The following is a 19,370-nucleotide window of genomic DNA, read 5'->3' on the forward strand; positions in this document are numbered from 1 at the left end:
GCTCATTTTCATTATTAGTTCTTTCCCGTAAAGGCTGCGTTTGTTCTTGTTTTAAAAAGTCTGTGTTCCTGAAGACATTTTCGTTGCAAGGAAAGAGACCTGTTTTTTAAAATGGTTTGATTGAAGCTTCCATTGCTGCAGACCGATTATAAGTTTATCCAAATAGTGAGCAAATGTTATTGTAGGTCATATCCGGGGTTGTTTTTTGAATAAGTCTATATTTGTTAAGGTTTTTAAAGGTTCCATGAAACCCACATCAAGTGGCTGCATCTTATGGGTATCATGTGGCGGTAAGCATGCAATTGAAACATATTTCTTTCTTGTGATGTCTATGATTTCTAGGCTTCTGGTGTGGAAATAGTGACCATGCAGCAATAAAAAAATTGAATCATCTTTGGTTGGTTTAGTGAATTATTGAAAATATGTGAAAACCACTGTGAAAAAATATCGGTCAGAATCCATCCAGATGGTTTCCCTCTATTTAAGATGATATTGGACAAACCTGTATTGTTCCTTTCAAGTCAATGATTTTACTTTGTTTACGTTGTACAACTGTGATGCCTGTTAAGTCAACGTTGAATAGTGTGTGTGGAGAAAAATCAATTTTGTCCATCTCCTTTCAAATAGTTCGAAAACTTGTGCAACGTTTTCGGCGGTAAATTCTCCGTAACTTGATATTGCCGGTGTTCGAACCGAAATCTGTGGTTGTCTGGTTAAAAATCCCTTTTTCCACTACTAAAAGAATGCTGTAAACTATTTCTAAGCAGCATGAAAGCCATATATTTCACATCTGTCCTACGAAGACCAAAATCCTTTCTTTACTTGCAGTAATCAATGCAGTAATCAATGCAGTAATCAGCTAGCGTTTTCTCTAAAGTCTCAGGTAAAGATTGTTTTCTACCTAGACATTCTTTGTACTTCTTTTGTCTTTCACTTACAGTTCTTAAAATGAAAAATTTTGCTAAGGAAAAGAGAAACAAGTAAAATAATCAAGCTTTTATTTAGTCCATTTTAAAACGAATGAACCATTTGGAAACATGACATTATATTAGACCTTTTGGAACATTGAATGTTTTGAGACCATGATGTACCCCGTCTCCTTATTTCCACTGTTTCCTTTTTTTCTTGTTCTTAGTCATCTGCAAAAAACAACTTAAAAATTGTTAAAAAATTAAAAGCACATTAAATATAAGAAAACTCACACCACACAAGTTTCATGTGTTTTATTTATTTAATAAAATATACCAACTATCATACCACAAATTAAATAATCGAAATGAACACTTATAAAACTTTGGTATTCCACAAATGCATAAAACCATATTAACTTGCTATGTTTAAGGACAACTGAAATCAATTCAACTAATTTCATAAATCACCTTCCTATGAATGAATTTTGGGGGCTGTCGCTAGGTGGTAACTTTAAGTTATAGATAAAAGAGGGTGTCTCATTATAGGCGCTATCTCAAATTACGTGCCTTTCCTCTAATGCCGTACAACTGGAAGTAAACTAACGAGAAAGAACGTTCGCTAGACTCGAACGCTTCGAATATAAAAACTGATGAAACAGAAGTGATATATTATACAGAGTGAGTTTTATGTATGGAACGCCTCAATTATCTCGAAAACGACTTGTATGGTTTTCATAAATCTGAAGGATTTGTCGTCAGAAACCAATTCAAAGACTACTTCCGCAACCGCAGCAGTGATGAGTAGACACCTTATAACGCTTGTACATCGTGTATTAAAAAAACGTTCTATACTAAAAAAGTTATTTTGAGAATAAATAATTTTCAGAATAAATTGTCTTTTGATGTATGAAACAACAAAAATTACCCATTTTATCGAAGGAAAGAGTAGGACTTCTCTTCACCAACACGCAAAGTATAACTGAATAGACTTCTCTCGGAGCAGTCGTTCAGTTCGGTTGACACATAACGACATCGCAAGTCGTTTTTACGCGGTGTGGGAAACGATTACATTCGATTTTCATTAGACAATTTCTCAGCGTTTGACGCCAACCGAATTACGAGCAAACCGAAAAAATGATAATCCCTGTCGGGTCTGGCTATATTTCTACCCCCCAGAATCTACGCCCTGTGCTTGGGACCGGTGGCAACGCCCTATTTACGGCACTGATTTTCACACTATGTTTTCGAATACATACTCTCCCTAGATCCCTGTCCCCAATTTAAAGTTATCACTTTCTTCATTTTGAGTATGAAAGATTCAATTAACGAAAATAATGTTATGACTTCCAAATTTTAAAAGTATTTAAATGCTTTAGTACGCACTATATCATTCCAAGCACATATCTCTCTAGAAATAAACTAACGTGGTCGACAAAATGAAAGAAATATGACATAATCACATTAGCTTACCCAAAAAAATCCAACTTACAGCTACTATTTACAATTTATTGGTATAAATGGTATATTTCCAGTTATACATAATAAATATCTGAAGCATGCAGACATATTTTACTCAATGCATTTACTCCCATTGATAATATTTGGAAAATGTTTTTTCAGAGAACTGGACTATAAATTCAAGTCAAAATTGATCAAACCGGATCAAGAAAACGGGTAAGCTGATGAATTTTGTAAATCAAATGTACAATTGTAATTGGTATATCCAAAGACCTCCCGTTCAACTTGAAATTTATTTCGTTGTGGTGGAAGGAAACGGATTAATAAACCAGATGTCCGCATCCTGTAGATCAATATCTAATTTGAGAATCTTGAAGACATCGTAACTCCACTGTAATGAAATGTACAGGGGAGAAATCAATTTTTTGTCCTTCAGATTCTCTCTTATTCTAGAACCGTACAATTTTTGATTGAATTAAGTATTTTGAATGATTAAAAATGTACACATTTCAAGCGCACAGAAATCACGAGGCTTATATACATGTAGATAGTACAACTTTCGAAATTATAATTAAAGAGCGTAGATAGTCCAGTCATTTTAGAGAGATTTAGGCAAGAATTTCGGAAAATCGAGATACCTAGCTGTAAAGTCGTTTAAACTTGTTCATTCGAAATCCTAAAGCTACTCTCAAAATTCACATATAAATTTTTCTGCAAATAATCCGTTTCCTATAGGTTTTACGCTATTTGTATTCATAATCAATACTCTAGAGCATTAAATTTTCTACAACTTTTGTTTCAAAGATTTTTTCATACGGTGAATCGTTTCTGAGATAGAGGGCACAGCGCACCGGTTGAAATCAACTGGTAGTACCGATCAAAATAATCTCAGGGAAAAAATAATATTGAAAATCAAATTCATCTATGATGTGTTCAAGAAAGTGATATTATCATATTCTTAATAATTATTAGTCTAATAGCAAAAAATTATTATAATATTAGGAATAATCGAATTTCGAAGGTAATCGAACGTTTAATATACAAATCCGAAGGTATTCAAATCGAATTTTTCAATCGGAAGAATATCTGAGGCCTCTTATATCTGTCACGTACGGATGCTGACCCTTTAGCTTGGTGTTTTACAAGCATCGTTTGTAGTTGTACGAAGTTTTGAGATATGGAAACACTGATGTGAATATTACAAATCTGACACTGCCATCATGAGTTTGACATTTTTAATGATCATCATGTTACATATCGCGAGATAGGAGCATACTTGGGCATTAGTTTCACTCGCAAACATTCAATATTGCATGAAAATTTGATTGTCAAAAAGATTTGGATACCCCTTGTATCGCGGTGCTCCCAAAGACATCTACAGGTTGTTTCAACAAAAGAGATCCTGTCTATGGGATAGAGAGAAGACTGGAAAATAGTTGGGGTTTGCTCAGTAAATAATTTCCTAACGCCATCCATATTCAAGATAAAGGTTTTGAAGAAAAAAAATTATACGTATTTTCTAAAATTTTACCGAAATTATTGGCAACATTGTATTGAAATTTTGGACGAATATTTTTGGTAGCTGATACATCCAATGAATATATTTTTATATCTGACTCTCATAGAGGGCGCTAGTTATACGGTTCGTACCAAATAGTTTCTCAATATTAGATTTATTGGGCAAAATTTCAAGCGAACACATCATTTAGTTTTACTCTTGATATAATTCGATACTTTAAAATTCAAGATGAGAATTTTGATCAACTAAATTTAAAATCATATTTTTTCTATTAATAGTTCTTGTTGTTCTTGGCCTACCAGAATTTATTTTTTTTTTTTTGGTCTCACGTTCTCAGCTTCTCGACAACGTCGCTCAATGATTCTGAATGTATTTTCCCTTGGTAAGTTTCTTTGAGGAAACTTCTCTGTATAATGCGTAACAGCTGCTCTAGAGTTTCCTAAATACTCGCCCGAGGTTATTAATATGTCAGTGTATTCAAAATTTGAGTACATTTTAATTAATAATATCTATTTTGACAAATAACAAGGTTTCAGAAATTTAATTATTATTGATTTAACATCATAACTATCAATGAATGACAGTTTTCCATGGCGAACTCAGAGAAAACGCTATTTCCGTGTAAAATTCAAAGTAAAATAAGTATGTAATAAACAACAGTTTGAGTCCCAAAACCACAACACTTGATCATCAAATATTTGTTTGTTCCTTACCAAGATCTCCAATAGCTCTGTTCCCATACTTAGTTTACTTATGATTCTCTACTGATTAGATTGGATTTTTTTGAAACGTTACAAGAAACGAAACCCTCAATCCCATTTTTTTAAATTGTATCCGTTTTATCGATAGGGTCTCAATTAGGCGACAAATAATTTTGAATTCACATCATCCTCACTAATTGATTATAATGATTAATAATTTCATCAATACTTTATACCAACATTGGTTATAACTTCAACGCCCTTTATCTTTTATATAGATGGCGTTACGTAAATTCTTCAATGAGTGAACCCCAAATATTTTCCATTTTTCTATCTATCTCAGAGACGGCATCCTTTTTTTTTGAAACACCCTGTGTGTAATAGGCGATGAATCACGGATCTAAGCATATGAACGGAAAAATAAAAAACAATCTCTCAAAACAATCCAAATGTAAAAAATTTGTTAGTGCACGAAGCAACTCGGAGCAAATGGTCCCCCATTTTTTTTTCGTATAACTGGATATGTCGCCACCTTTCCATTACACCAGTATTTGTTTACCAGGAGTGTTCGAAGGGAAACCAATCCCAAAAGACGAGTCATTCTTTATCACGACAATACAATATTTTTTTTTTATTTGTATACCTCAATACTGAAATAGCACTCCTTGTATACTTGTGAAAGTAGAGTATACTCAAGTTCTTACAGTCAATTTTAGTAATTGAACATAATGTTTACTACTACCACTACACTAAAACTTATTATGCTCTTTGTATAAATTACACCAAAGCTTCCTGGAATTCTCAATTCTATCAAAAAGAGAACGTTAATTACCAATGCATTTGGTCGTCGTGCCGTCTTTTGCGAAACTTTCGTCAATAACAATGCTTTCTACCTCGTTTACACGAAATATGTGCGTAAATTTTAGTGTTCGATTCCCAGATTGGTTCTAAATGTTATTCAGATGTACAGAGTGTTCCTATATTAGTCAACCAAAGAGAGATCTCAATAAATGATTCATATAATAAAACATATAAAAATTATACATAGTCTCAAATCTTCAAACTATTGGCCGCTCATTTCAATACACTTATTACACCGTTTTGTCATTGAAAAACGTGTTTTTGATGATAAATCTGAATGGCATTGAATGATTTCTGCCGCAGCTTGAATTCTAGCTATTAAATCTTGTTCAAGTTCGATCATTATTCCGTACACTAAGGACTTCATATGAAAAAAATCGATTGGATTTAGTCAGGTGATCCTGAAGGCCAACAATTGGGTCCACCCCGACCAATCCGTTTCTCTAAAATGTATGTGTAAGTAATTTCTTTCCGTTGCAGTAAAATGAACAGATTCCCCTTCGTGTTGAAACCACAAGTGTTGTCTAATATGTGACGGAACATTTTCCAAAAATTCATTCAACATTTCTTACAGAAAGCACGTATATATTCTATTCTAGTATTATTCTATTTCATTTTTTGTTATCCATTTGTTGACTGCCAATTTTTTCGACCCACCCTGTGTCGTCTTGGAAAATATTGTATTGTATTCATATCTTCTTTTGAAAGTTTCGTTTTGATTTTTTCTTCTTGAAAATGATAAATTTCACAGTATGAAGCTTCTCCCCCTAAGCTAATTCATAATAAGTTATATGAAAGAATATTTTCTGTAAATCCCTCTGAGTTGTCTATAATCCATAATTTTGCCATGTTTTCTATATATTTCTTGTTCAATGTTACAGAACTTTTCCTTCCTTTTATCCGGAATAACTTGTAATTCTTTCCGTTTACTATTTCTCGCATCACGAGCTTCTTTAGAAGTGATGTCGGCAAAAGGATCAAATTTAATATTGTATTCATTGGAATATTTTTCTTGAATCCTTTTCGCAGTTGAAATCCAAATTGATTTAACTGCATATTCCTCATAATCTTCTCCATTCCTCTATTTCATATTATAATGCCAATCCTTCAATATAACTGCTACTTTTTGTGACAAAACTTCATAAATTGTCTTCTTATTGACGCTTTAGCATTTTTTTGTGGATTGCGGAATTGATTTTTCTATAAACTTTGTTATTTTTTAAGTCGAAACACTTTTTTATCGCTGTCAAAATGACAAAATAGTCATATTTAAATGACACATTTTATATTGGAGTTAATTTATCATCTCAAAAATCAATTTTCTTTGTGATGATTGCAAATTTGCTACACGACTCCCTTTCTCATTTAAAATTTTCGAGGGGGTCATTATAACTCGGACGGGGTGCTGGAGGGGATGATAAGAATAAAAATCGACCTTTTTCGGGTTTTCTTCACACATAGTACATAATAACGGTGAAATTGAATTTACTCCATACATATGGACCGCATTGTATAATCTGAAGTGATTTTACTGAATTGTTTATAGTGTTATAATTAGTATGTAAATTATGATGTAATCAAGTTTTCAGCGGTAAATTTTATCGGACCTTAACGAGGAACGTTACATTATCAATATTACAATGATATACATAAACGGTCGGTCACATGTGCCGTTGATGGGAATCGTTTTAATAATTTTGTGCAGTTCTCCATCGAGGTTATCTGGCATTCTAGGTTTGATGCCACTTCAGCTCCTTGTTCATTGTCTAAGTGATGTAATTATTGAAAATTTTTTTCTCTATGAGAGAGGATAACGAATTCATACTTATCAAAAAATGAAAAGCAGACTTTTCTCAGTATGCTATGAAATGTTCCTGAAGAAAAGTGCTTCGCAGGTAAAAAATTCTTCATACTCAAAATTTCTCTTCTGTTGACATTCACGGATAGGATATTTTGGTATTTATCAACGATATTTTAATTTTAAAGACGATAAAAAATTTTGTTTTCGATATTTTTCGAATTATGTGATTGGTATACTATATACTATAAAGTGAAAATTTTAAGAAAATTACTAAAAGTGATACAGAGATATTTTCTGAGATAAACATAGGAATTATACTGTAAATAGACGGCTTCTTCTTAGATTCCAGTTATTTTCCTTGGAATATGGATAAGTAAAAATGGCAGAGTATGTCATCATATTTTTCATAAAAAAACTGAAACAACTTGAATATAGATTAGATATATCAATGACATGATTTTTTTAAGAAAAACTATGGTCCAAATCTCATCGTTCTCATAAGTCAACTTCGAAATGAACAGCTTCTCGTGTTTTTACTACGTCTCAAATGAAAGGTACTATTTAAATTTCTCCTTGAATTGAGAATATTTACAATTTTAAGTTGAACTAGCTCAGAATTTATTTGTCCGATTCAGTACGACGGTAGAGTAGATAAAGGAGAAGCTTCACAGCAACAAATAACAGTGTCTTTCATATTTTCGATATAACACAGAGCAGGTACCGGCTAGACATTTTTGATTCAATATAAATAGTATGGTCTCATGTAGTTTTTTATGGTAAACAGTGCCTACATATGAAATAATACAATTATAAGGTATTAGGTAGATTCATTTCATGATCATCATTATCAATCCCATGTGCCTTTGGTGCTTGAAATCCTTTTTTCAAGGAGGTACTCCTCGTTTAGGGTCGATTTGGAAAATTGAAAAAAGTTTGTTGATTTGTATGCTTCATTATCTTCAAACTAGTTACCATTATGACTACTATCTATTCTCACTTTACGAAGATTTGTTGGCCGCCACGAATTACATAAGCGCATAAATTCGGACAATAATGATGTTTTGTAGGCGCTACCATCGAGGTCGTTTTTATTGGAAAATACAAACCAGGCCTCTATCTCGTGAAACACAGAATGGAATTTTATTCTACTCTATTATCTTCACTTTGGTGGCTGCTGGAAGGCTAGGGGGATGTCAACAAAACACCATTTAAAAAGGATTGCTAGTTCCAATTGAAGGTGTACTGAGCTATCGTTCTATTTATCTACTATCCTATCTAAAATCCTGAAGACTCAATACCCTTGACTTCAGCTCACTTTTTCTTCGGAAAATCTTTTATGAACCTACCAGATCTTGACTTTACACAAGACAATAGAATGTATAAATACCAAAGCGTATAAAAATTGAAGCAATATTTTTGTGAAAGATGGGGTAAGTTACATTTAGTGGAACTAGCACAGAGTGAAACGGTAGAAAAATCTAGGAAGTCTCCAAGAAGACTTTGCATGATATTATTCAAAGAGAATAACTTCTCATCTTTTTATTGGCAATTTGGACAGATAATATCATAATATATCGTGATAATAATTGGGTAGCTCCAATATGAATTGCTTCAGGCGTTATTAAACTACCAATTCCTTCCATAGGAATTTGTATCTGTTTCTTATAAAGTTTCTTATTTATTCTTGGAGTGTATCACTTTAATGCGAAGGGTTATGTTGTGAATTTTAATTCAATAACTATCTCGCTCGCTTTGACCCTGTCATGAAGTGCAGTTTCTACGCAACCTACGAATCTTAGCTGGGGAAAGATCAGACTTTGACTATAAGTTGATAAAAACATGTATTATTTATCTATAAAATTATGATCAATCAAAAATTCAATAAATATCATCTATTTATTTATTATTCATATATAAATTAAATAAACCAAAATACAGTTCACTTTCTGAAATCGATTCAACAATGTAGCCCAGGCTACCAAGGTTGTCACCTCCTGTTTCCATGAAACTATCAATTTTAATGAAATTTTTACAGCATGTGAGGAATACCTCGAAAAGCAAAATCTACCCTACCCTGGGAGTGAGTTCCACCCAACTAAGGTGTGAAAATTTATATGGAGAATAAATTGAATGAGGACCAAATTTTGAGAAAAAATTGTTCTTAGCATTTTAAATCAATAGTGTTTGAGTTATACGCGATGGAAAATTTAAATTTTTCTTGAAAAAAATCACGTTTTCATCATTGATTTTTCATAACTCAAACATTTTTAATTTCATCAGAAAAAGTAAGAAAGGCAAAAATAAAGCTTATAAAAAACAAAGAATTGGTGCTTTTCAATGGGTTGTAGGCATAATACAAACCGAGTTATGATTTATTGAAGGTTGAGTACATTATTTAAAAGGAAATTTTTTGAAATTCAACGTTAAACAACGGAAAAGCGATCAATTTTTTGAGAAAATTGCGTGAAATATTTTTCAAAGTACTTTTTAAAAGCTTTGAAATGAGGGTTATCGGATCCCTCAAACATGAGAGTTATGGTCGAAATAAAATAGATTTAAATTTTTTTTTTTGTAGAAAAAAACTCAATTTCACCCTTAGCAATAGTACCCAAATTGCAATAAAAAGATAATTCACTGTCCATTTACTTTATTTACAGACTAACAATGATTTCTGTGAGTGTGAACGATTTAGAATGCATAATTTCGGAACAAATTATGTTTAAATTCATAAAATTATTTTCGAAATTTTTCAAAATTTCAACTTTTCCCAAAATTTCGGAAAAACTATAGGATATTCGTAAAAATTAGTGGAGAATGAAAAGTTAGTATTTTTTTAACAAACATTTTGCTTTTTTTCAATTTTTTTCAATCTTCAAATTAACTGAGATATGACCCTACAAAGCTTCCCTAACGTATGATTGGTACCATTTTCGAACCCTTTAAACGTTAAAAAAAGAGGACGTTGTGGAGACACGAAGCCAGTTTTTATAATCGAAAAATAGAGCACGTATTATATTTTCAAAAATCATTTTCAGCCATTGCCTTCAAAATTTTTCAAATGAAATGTTTATTATGAAGGGTATATATTTTTAATGTATTTTTCAAGCGTTTATGGGTGAAGTTTAAGACTCGTAGTTTTGTAAGCATTTCATATTATTTATTCAATTGATATTTCGCTATTATTATTCAAATTAACTAGTTTTTTATTCATGAAAATTAGTAAAGCAACTACAAAAAACAATGCAGTAAGTCTTGTCATCCCTTGTGCCAACAGTGCTCTAGATGAGCATAATAAAAGGGTTTACCACCCAGATCAAATTTGGTTTGTAAATAAAACTATTAAACCTACGAACTAGGGATACCCTGCACCGCAGGAACTTCTGCAAATGATATTCTGTAATTGTAAAAGGTGTAGTGCATCATGCAGCTGGTGTAAAATTGCACTCCAATAATAGATTATGAAGAAGAAGGGAATGAAAATAGTGGCGACGATGATGAAAATAAAAAAAAAATGTATTAACGTTTTTTATATTCTTCTTTATCGTAAAAAAGAGAATAATTATACAACATTAGCATTTTAGTTTTCTTTTCAAATTTAACAAATTTCCATTCTAATTAAAACTTTTTCCACTAATAGGTAATTTTTAAGGAGTTTATAAATATAACATTGAATGAATGTCGTAAGTAATTTTTTCATTTTTTCTGTCATAATTGATGATTTATAGGGGTTAAAAATTATTAATCCAAAATATTCAAATCAATACAGACAAAAAAGTTCAATTCAAAATAAATAAGTCATCAAGAAAATATATACGTCTAAAAATATTTTTTTTCCATTTCTTTTCGAAATTAGGTATGATTTATATGGGTTGAACATTGGGGATGTAAAATTCTCGTGGAAATCGGAGGTGACACCTCTTTTTTACCTTGGTAGCCTGGACGAATCCATAGGGATTGAACAGCTTAATGGTTATTATATTCGCCATAATTTGTTATTTGGTATAAAATGAAAGGGGGATTTTATTATCTGCTATTATTTTTCTTTTCTTCTAATCATGAAAGTTATTGTACTAATACACTCTCTGGGCAACTTATTAGAGTTTCGAGGAAACGATGGGAAGCTTGGAAAAACGTAGTGTCTGTGAATTTATCATGGTAATCAAACACACAATTATAATTCTTGATTGAGATTAAATAATTTATTTGGGAAAAAATTTATTTGTCTATGCAACTATAATTTACAATTGTGAATTATTTAGCGAACGCTCACTAAATTATATGTATCTATGAAAACAATTATATAACAGACAAATTATATCAGCCGGTAACACCATTAACATAATCACAAACAATTTATAATAATTGGAAAGGCAATACCAGTAATTCGTTTGTACAATAATGACACATTTATCCATTGTACTGTTGTATTTTCTTGGCAAATATATTAACTCAAAGTGAAAATGATCTAACAACCTCTGAATTTTTGATGAAATCTGGAAAAACTTCTATAGATCAATTAATAAATTTTTTTTCAATGCATTATGATGAATTTCCTGAAATATAAATCTATTTTTTTTATGTGAAACAAAATATCATAGATAATTGCTTCTGGATGTGATACTTCTCATGTCACTGAATAAAAATTTTTAGAAGCATACATGGAATATATGTTTGATATAGTTGGTCTGAAATTTTTTTATGTTGATAGATACTAATAAATATAAAGGTATTATGGAATTATCTTGTAAAGCACCCTATGTTTTTCTTCATCTTATTAATAAATCTACCCTAATTTTTAGCTTGATTTGCCATTGAAGCGAGCTTTTTGTAGTAATTTTCAATTTGGTTTGCTGTCAAAGTGTGTTCGAAAGTTTCTCATTTATTTTGGGTGAATTCCTCTGATGAAATAAGTGGTTGTTGAGCTCTTTTTCTGAAAATACCATGTTTCTTCAGAGTATGAAATTATGCAATTCACATGTCTGATCACGTCACTTGACATAGCACAAGCTAAAATCATATGAAAAAAGTCTTGTGGTGAACACAATTCTAACAAGAATTTATGAAATCATAGTCGTCGCGTCGATACTTCAACAATTCCATTGCATACACGCACCAAACCATAAAAGCGTATTAATATACTATTCTCAAGCACTTATAAAACGGTAATTAATCCTCCCCAATATTATTTCATTACATTTTACAATCTATATTTTGATTTATTCATACAGTAGCAATTTCTGAGTATTTTTGATATTTTCCCAGAGTGTTTTCTGAATTCTGCGCATAATTTTCTCTTAAATTTTAATTTTAAAAGTTAAACTATCTACATGTATGGAAATATTTATTATTAATACTTCTGCATGTTCTTGATTTTATGTCTCTTCTGTTTGAATATTAGTTTTTCTCAAAAATTTTTGAGAGATTGATGAAAAATTGACGTTTCATTAAAATTATTAAAAAAACTAATTTTAAAACGGAGGAGACCTAAAATCGAGAACATTTAGAAGCATTAATATATCAAAAGAAATTGAAGGTATATTTATTATTACACAAGTTTTGCTTGTGTGAACCTCTTATAAAAATCAGCAGCAAAATATAATCAGGAATACCTGTGTAAACAATGGCGGCGCTAAACCTGACCTTAATGTGGGCAAGGTATATTTCGCGAGGTCGTTTTATGGTGCAAAAAGGAGGGAATATAAATTTAAAAATCGCTTGAAATTAAACAGTTTTTCATTCATTGAGATAAAAACCTAATTTTTACTCGTACTTCTTTGGAACAACAAAAAAAATAATTGAAGAAACAGAAATTTTCTACTTTTGATTTTACTAAACTCCTTAATGATTCGCTATATCTGCTTCAATAGATCAAACTGCCAAAGCTGAAAGTCTTTCTCGACACATAGTACCTATTTCTTGAATAATTTTCAATTAGTTTTTATTTTGAAAATGTCCTTTCAGCGGAAGCAGTACTAACAGGTGTTGTTAACAAAATTCTAAAGACAATGTTAATATTTGGGTAAATTTCTTTCAAATCGTTCTCTATGATATATCGGAGCAAATGTTTCACGTCTTTAATGGAGTTGGGTAAATTTGAGATCCTCATACAACTTGCTCTCACCTACTTGCAGGACTGTGTGTTGATTCTGACAGTTTTTCAGTATCTCCTAAAATTTTTTTCAACTTGCTCAACTCATTAAGAGAACAGAAATTTTTAAAATGTTGATTTAAAGACATAAATCTCGATTCCATGTTACTTATCACAGAATTAATCATGATTTTATAGGTAGATCGCTGCCTTCATAATCAAACATCCTTTTCTTTTTGGTTACTTTTTTATTTTTAAAATCTTCCGGCAAATCATAACTGCGTTTCTAAACAAACTGATGAAAGTCAGACAAGCATTTTTCGAACCTAGTTTGTCGGTATTCTTTGATCCAGCCACAAAATGTACGCAAATGTTCAAGAGTAACGCTTAAATGGACTGATGTAGATTGCCATAATTTGCTTATGGTATTGAAATGCATTAATATGATAAATTCCAAACTAAACATTTCGTTTAAAACGGAATCGCAATCACTGAGTGTTTCCGATTGTTCCGTTTGGCACAGTGGGGCCCAAGAATAAGAAAAACCTTGTGGCGAGTACTTTTGAATTTTCTATACTTTTTTGAATTTATTTTCGGCTGTTAGGTGCGAGGCCCTTAGCACGCCGAGACCGTGGGCGGTCTCCCATACCGCCCACGCCTTACGATGCCTCAGTATTTATACAGATATTTTGACCGATCAAGAGTTGATATTCCTGGTATTTTTAGGAAAAGGTACATTTATTTCCGTTTGTGTCAGTGACTGATGTAGCTGACGACAAAAAAAGTTAGTTCGTATTTACTCACAATCTTTAAATTTGCGACTCTCCAAAGTTTATGTAAATGCGACCGAAATCATGTAGATCTCTTCTTGTGAAATTATCTATTTTCAGTATACAGAACGCGATTGGGGATTCTTCGATCAAATACTTTAAGATTCTGATACCGAATATAAAACGAAAGTTTCCAAACACGTAAAAAAACTTATTAAAACTAATGTATTCAACACAAACATCATGGTAAATATTTTCGAACAAGAAAACTTTAAAGTATTTTACTGGAGAATTATGTGCTTGGAAGTATGACTTTATGTAAATTTATACAGGGTGTCTCACGACGAGTTAAAACTATTTGTATATGGCAAAATACTTATAGTACAATCATGAAAATTTCTACTTTTGGGTTTTCGGATACGGTATTTTTAAGTAAAATATTTTCAAAGATGGTCGACTTCCGGTTCTACCGGCGGTCGACTGCAACTTTGTTATTTTGGTTGGAGCACCCTGTTTATTAACACATTTTTAAGATTCATGTGAAATTTCAGTATACTTTTGTCTGAAAACTTGTTTCGAAAAATGAATACTTTTTAAGTTATCAACAGATACAGATTTCAAGTTTTCCTTTCACATGTGAAATTTTGTTCAGGGGATTCTTTGAGATTTTGGAGTATAGTCCTTTTTCAATCAAGCAATCTACTCTCTCGAAATGGTCCTTTTTGCCCATTGTACCAACTTCATTTTGTTTATCTCCTCCTCATTAAAAATTAACTTTCTTATCCAAATATTTGACAGGATTCAATTATTTTCCGCGATCTAACATTTGCGATCGCCAGACACAGCAAATCCAGATTCCTTCTTTTTTTGTCAAAAGTAAGAGGAGAAAGATTTTTAATAATGTTCATAGGCTTCAAATAAATTATTACATAAAACATAAATTAATATATTTATGAGAAACACCACTAAGTGCAGGGTACATCCACGCAGATTATTTCTATTGAATTCTACATAAGATAGCCAGTCTCCAAATTCATTTTCCACTAATATCGAAAGATACAATGAGGAAAAAAATTTTATAAAGGATATGGCAGTACCTAAAAGAGTGGATTTCAAATTAGTTTATAAAGCCACCAATATATTGGAACAGTTGTTGGGTAATTCCAAGAATTAAATAGCATGGGAGGAAGTATGTTGGGCAGACTAGAAGCTTTATTGATATCAGGTTTATAGAGCACATAGCTCATTTAAAATATGGACTAAGCGAATAATAAGATATTGTCGAGCAAGATGTCATTCAAAAACATCAAATGAGTATGAAAATGGTTGCAAAATACTTGTAACAATAATTTATCCCAAGTATTTGGAAGTATTGAGATTATCAAATGCCAGAACAGTTTAAATGGGGACAAATAACCCATGCTCTACTGCTCACTCTACAGTTTATTAGTTAGGGTGAATGTGGAACTTCCCGACAAAAAGGTTTTTCAGTCGGAATTGTTATTCACAGAAGAAAATTGTTTGGTTGAGAAATTTGGTATAAGTAGATTCAATATCAATAGGTGTTAGTTTAGCCACAGTCTCTGAAGCTGACAATTTGCTGACGATTTGAGCTATATTGATAGAATAGTGAAAGCAGCTTTTACTTTCCATAACTACAAGTATTTACTGACAACTACGAGTGAATCCCACGCCCCATCTTGCTAAAATAATATCACAAAAAGATATAAAATACTTGATATTGTTCGAAACAATAATAAAAGGAACTAAATGACGCTCCCAAGCATTTTGTGTGAAATTCAAAGCTTGAAAGAAAAAGAGTATGTGTTTGTATATTTTGAGGAACTTCATCTTCGAAGAACTCCAATAAAAGGAGTACCACGTAGATATTTCATAAAGTTTGTTTCTTCTAACCTCAGATTTGACTGGAAACTTTTCCCATCTTTTTTATTGCCTTCTTCTACAGTTCAGTTGTTCACCTTCAGCATATCATCATATAATAACAGCTGGGATGGTGGATGTTGTTTGTTGTCATATATTGTCAGCATATTCAACTCTTGTATGTGCATGTGTATGAATTTTGGGGTATCGTACACACTGCACCCAAAGGATTTATCGTGTCCCTCTTTCTTGCTGCGATACTGGAGAATCCAATGTTTACAGCTGATCCATTAATCCCGCTCCTTTCAAAAAGTCTAGAATGTGGAAAGGTTTTGATTGACAAAGATCTTCATCTTCTATTTCATACACACCTTGATGTAGTGCTATGGACTTCCTTAGTGTTTTTCAGTTTTAGAGAAAGTGATTAGAGATTTCATCCTTTGTGCAACAAAATCTGTACGCCGCATTATCTGCTAGGTCTAGCGTGTGTTGTTGAGGCGACGATGTCCCGATAGAACTCCTGTTAGTATTCGTAGATTGTTCGTACTTAGGTTGATACATTCAGAAGATCTTCTCAGGTTATAGTTTCCCAGAAGAGTCTTTGCCTGTTTCAGCCCTTGTAGGTTGTCCCAATAATTGGTTTTGTTCCTATATATCTTCTTTTCTAGTGCTTTTTCCATTGTTTTATAGTTGATAGCAGGGATTACCAGCTATTTCATTTCTTTTCGCTCCGGTATATCCCAGAATCTATTGAAAGGTAACTTCATTTTTCTTGCCTATAAGAGACATTACGAAGCAGTAATTTGATAACTCTCGAATTAAATTGGTATCACAATGCAAGCCTTTCACCAAATCTGCTTAATACTTTTTCAATCAGTTCTCAAAAATATTCGCCTGTATGTTGAGATAGTCATTTTTAACCTATTTTGATTCGAAAATCAACAAGCTGTTATCGAAAAAAAAAACATTTTCAATCCTGGAGGTTGATAAAATGTACACCTGTAAATAACCCAACAAGCATAAAAAGGATCACAAAATATATGGCCCGAAATCAAATCATCTCGACAAAATAGGAAATTAAAGTGAAATTAGAATATTGAAGAATATAAAATTACCTCACTATACTTCAAAGTGTCGCCAATTCTTTCTTTGCAAGTCCAAACGACGACTTTATATAGTTTTATTTTATAACAAATAACAACTTGACACTTCCAACTCGATTGAAATGGACACGTAAAAAAACAAGTCTTCAAATTTAACAAATGATGCCAGTTTAAGCTGACGCCTACATTTTGGTATTGTCCTCTTACAAGACTCAAGAATTGCTATAATTGATTCGTCACCGAAATCGGTGTGACCTACGAACACAGAACTGTTACTTTCAAATTATTAATTCAGATATCATTCAAAGTGCACAAAAAACTGATTCGTAATCAAACCCGCGAACAAAGCTAAACTAAAACCGTCTGCTTCAATTGTTCCCAAACTCCTCCACATACTTTACGAATAGAGTCTAGATATTCATTGAAACAGTTTATTCACGAACTCAAAAACACTATAATTTTTCATAGGGAAGTTCTCTTAGAAATTTCCTGACAGTTCAATATGAGTTAGAACAAGTGCTACTGAATTGAACAGTTTTTAATAATAATAATAATTTCCACTGGAGTGAACCTCCATTATTTTGCAGGAATTTTGAAAAACCGAAGATGTTTATTCATTGATTACTGGTTAGTCCTGAAATCTTTCATGCAAATTCGTCATTCCGTCTTAAGTTATATTATTCAATGGTGTTTGAAACTTTCCCTTTGTCTATAAACTCCCGTCACAAAATTTTATATAGAGTCTGATTTGTATAATGAAGGAAGTGATTTACTAGAATAAAACCCACCCAAGCATTTTATGAAGAATTAAGTTGGTCACACTGCGATTCTTTACTGAATTATTCAGAACTTGAGATTGACGATGATGACTTAGCTCTTCCTTGAAGCCTTTTTAATTTCGCTAACAGAATGAGAAATCTCCGGTGAACGTCATAGAATTTAAATTTTTCACAGAGCCATCAAATTTAGAGTAACATTTTAATTGTAGAAAGCAGCTTAAATCTTACTTGGGTGGTTGATTTGCTCATAAAATGGAAGATAATAGAATGTTGATTGAAATAAGAATAAATAGAAATTATTCACATATAAGATACGAGCAGAAAAAGAAAATGAGTGTAGTTAAACTAGAAAATCGAAAGATTAACTACCCATCTTAGTACAGATACAAACTATTTCTTAATTCGAAGCTAGTTATAATGTTAGGATAATGAGGTAAAGCGAAAAGAGGGTTAATGGAAGCGAAGATTTTTTGGAAAAACAACGTTCATATATACGGAGTTAAATGTAGTAAAAACAGAACATATGTATAAAGTAGATCTAGATGAACTGATAGTGAGTATATTGTGAATTTCCTTAATATAATCACTCCCATGACGAGTTGAACCATCTTTATATGGTAAAATATGAAAATTTCTACATTTGGGTTTTCGGATACAATCTTTTTAAATAGAATATTTAAAAAGATGTACCGTAACTTTGTTATTTCAAATAGAACACTTTGTATATTAACCCGGGAGCGGTCGCTACGCCAACTTTCATACTATTGGTCGCACGTGAGAGGTTCTCCTCATAGCTCCTTTTTAAAAATTTATTACACTTTTCTTTACCCTTAAATTTTACATAACCATGAATTTATTAAACACCTGGTATCAAGCTTTATTTTAGATGTTTGGATGGTATGGTATAATAAAAAATAATATCTTTAAAGGAAAAAAGTTCGTATATTATATTACAAAGAAAATTTTTTTAAATTGAACAAATATCATTAATTTGTAATCATACATTTTTAATTAATGACATTATTTTTAATAAAAATTGTTTTTAAATTGCGGTAAAAAATTCAATCAGAAGATAATTGTTGATTAAGGCATGTTTCACAAGTAAACACCATGTGTTTTGGGCAAATTGGTTTGCCACATTGATGGCAACTTTTTTTTACTTTTTTATTGCTTCTTCTTGGACAGAATGCGCAGAACCCTTCCGTCTTTTTCCCACGTGATAGAAACATTATGGTATGAAAATAATTTTTATTAAGTAAAATTACAGAAAAATGAAGAATAACACTTAAAAAAAAATAAAAATAAAACTTTTACACGAGTGGTCGCGCGATGAGAGAATCTCTGAACTGAAACGGTAAACTTACCTACCCCTATTAGTCAGAAGAGGTTCTAAAAATAAACTAGGGAGAGTCTCAGGTACAAAACTTGATGAAAAGATTTACAGATTTACGAAATGAAACTTTTGTGAGCGAAAATCTCATATAGCGACCACTCCCGG

General features: G+C 31.8%; 1 protein-coding gene across 2 annotated transcripts in view; it reads left to right on the top strand.

The window, feature by feature from the left end:
- LOC130902233 (uncharacterized) overlaps positions 1-19,370 on the top strand; it is a 384,279-nt gene that overhangs the window by 172,799 nt on the left and 192,110 nt on the right. The window contains exon 3 of one of the 2 annotated variants that reach the window (XM_057814189.1): positions 2,532-2,585. The exons of the other annotated variant lie outside the window; for it this stretch is intronic. The gene's annotated coding sequence lies outside the window, so the exon portion shown is untranslated. The remainder of the gene's footprint in view (positions 1-2,531; positions 2,586-19,370) is intronic. 2 annotated transcript variants of the gene reach the window in all.

This window comes from Diorhabda carinulata, chromosome X (assembly GCF_026250575.1).
Source record: "Diorhabda carinulata isolate Delta chromosome X, icDioCari1.1, whole genome shotgun sequence".
NCBI classification, from domain to species: Eukaryota; Metazoa; Arthropoda; class Insecta; order Coleoptera; family Chrysomelidae; genus Diorhabda; species Diorhabda carinulata.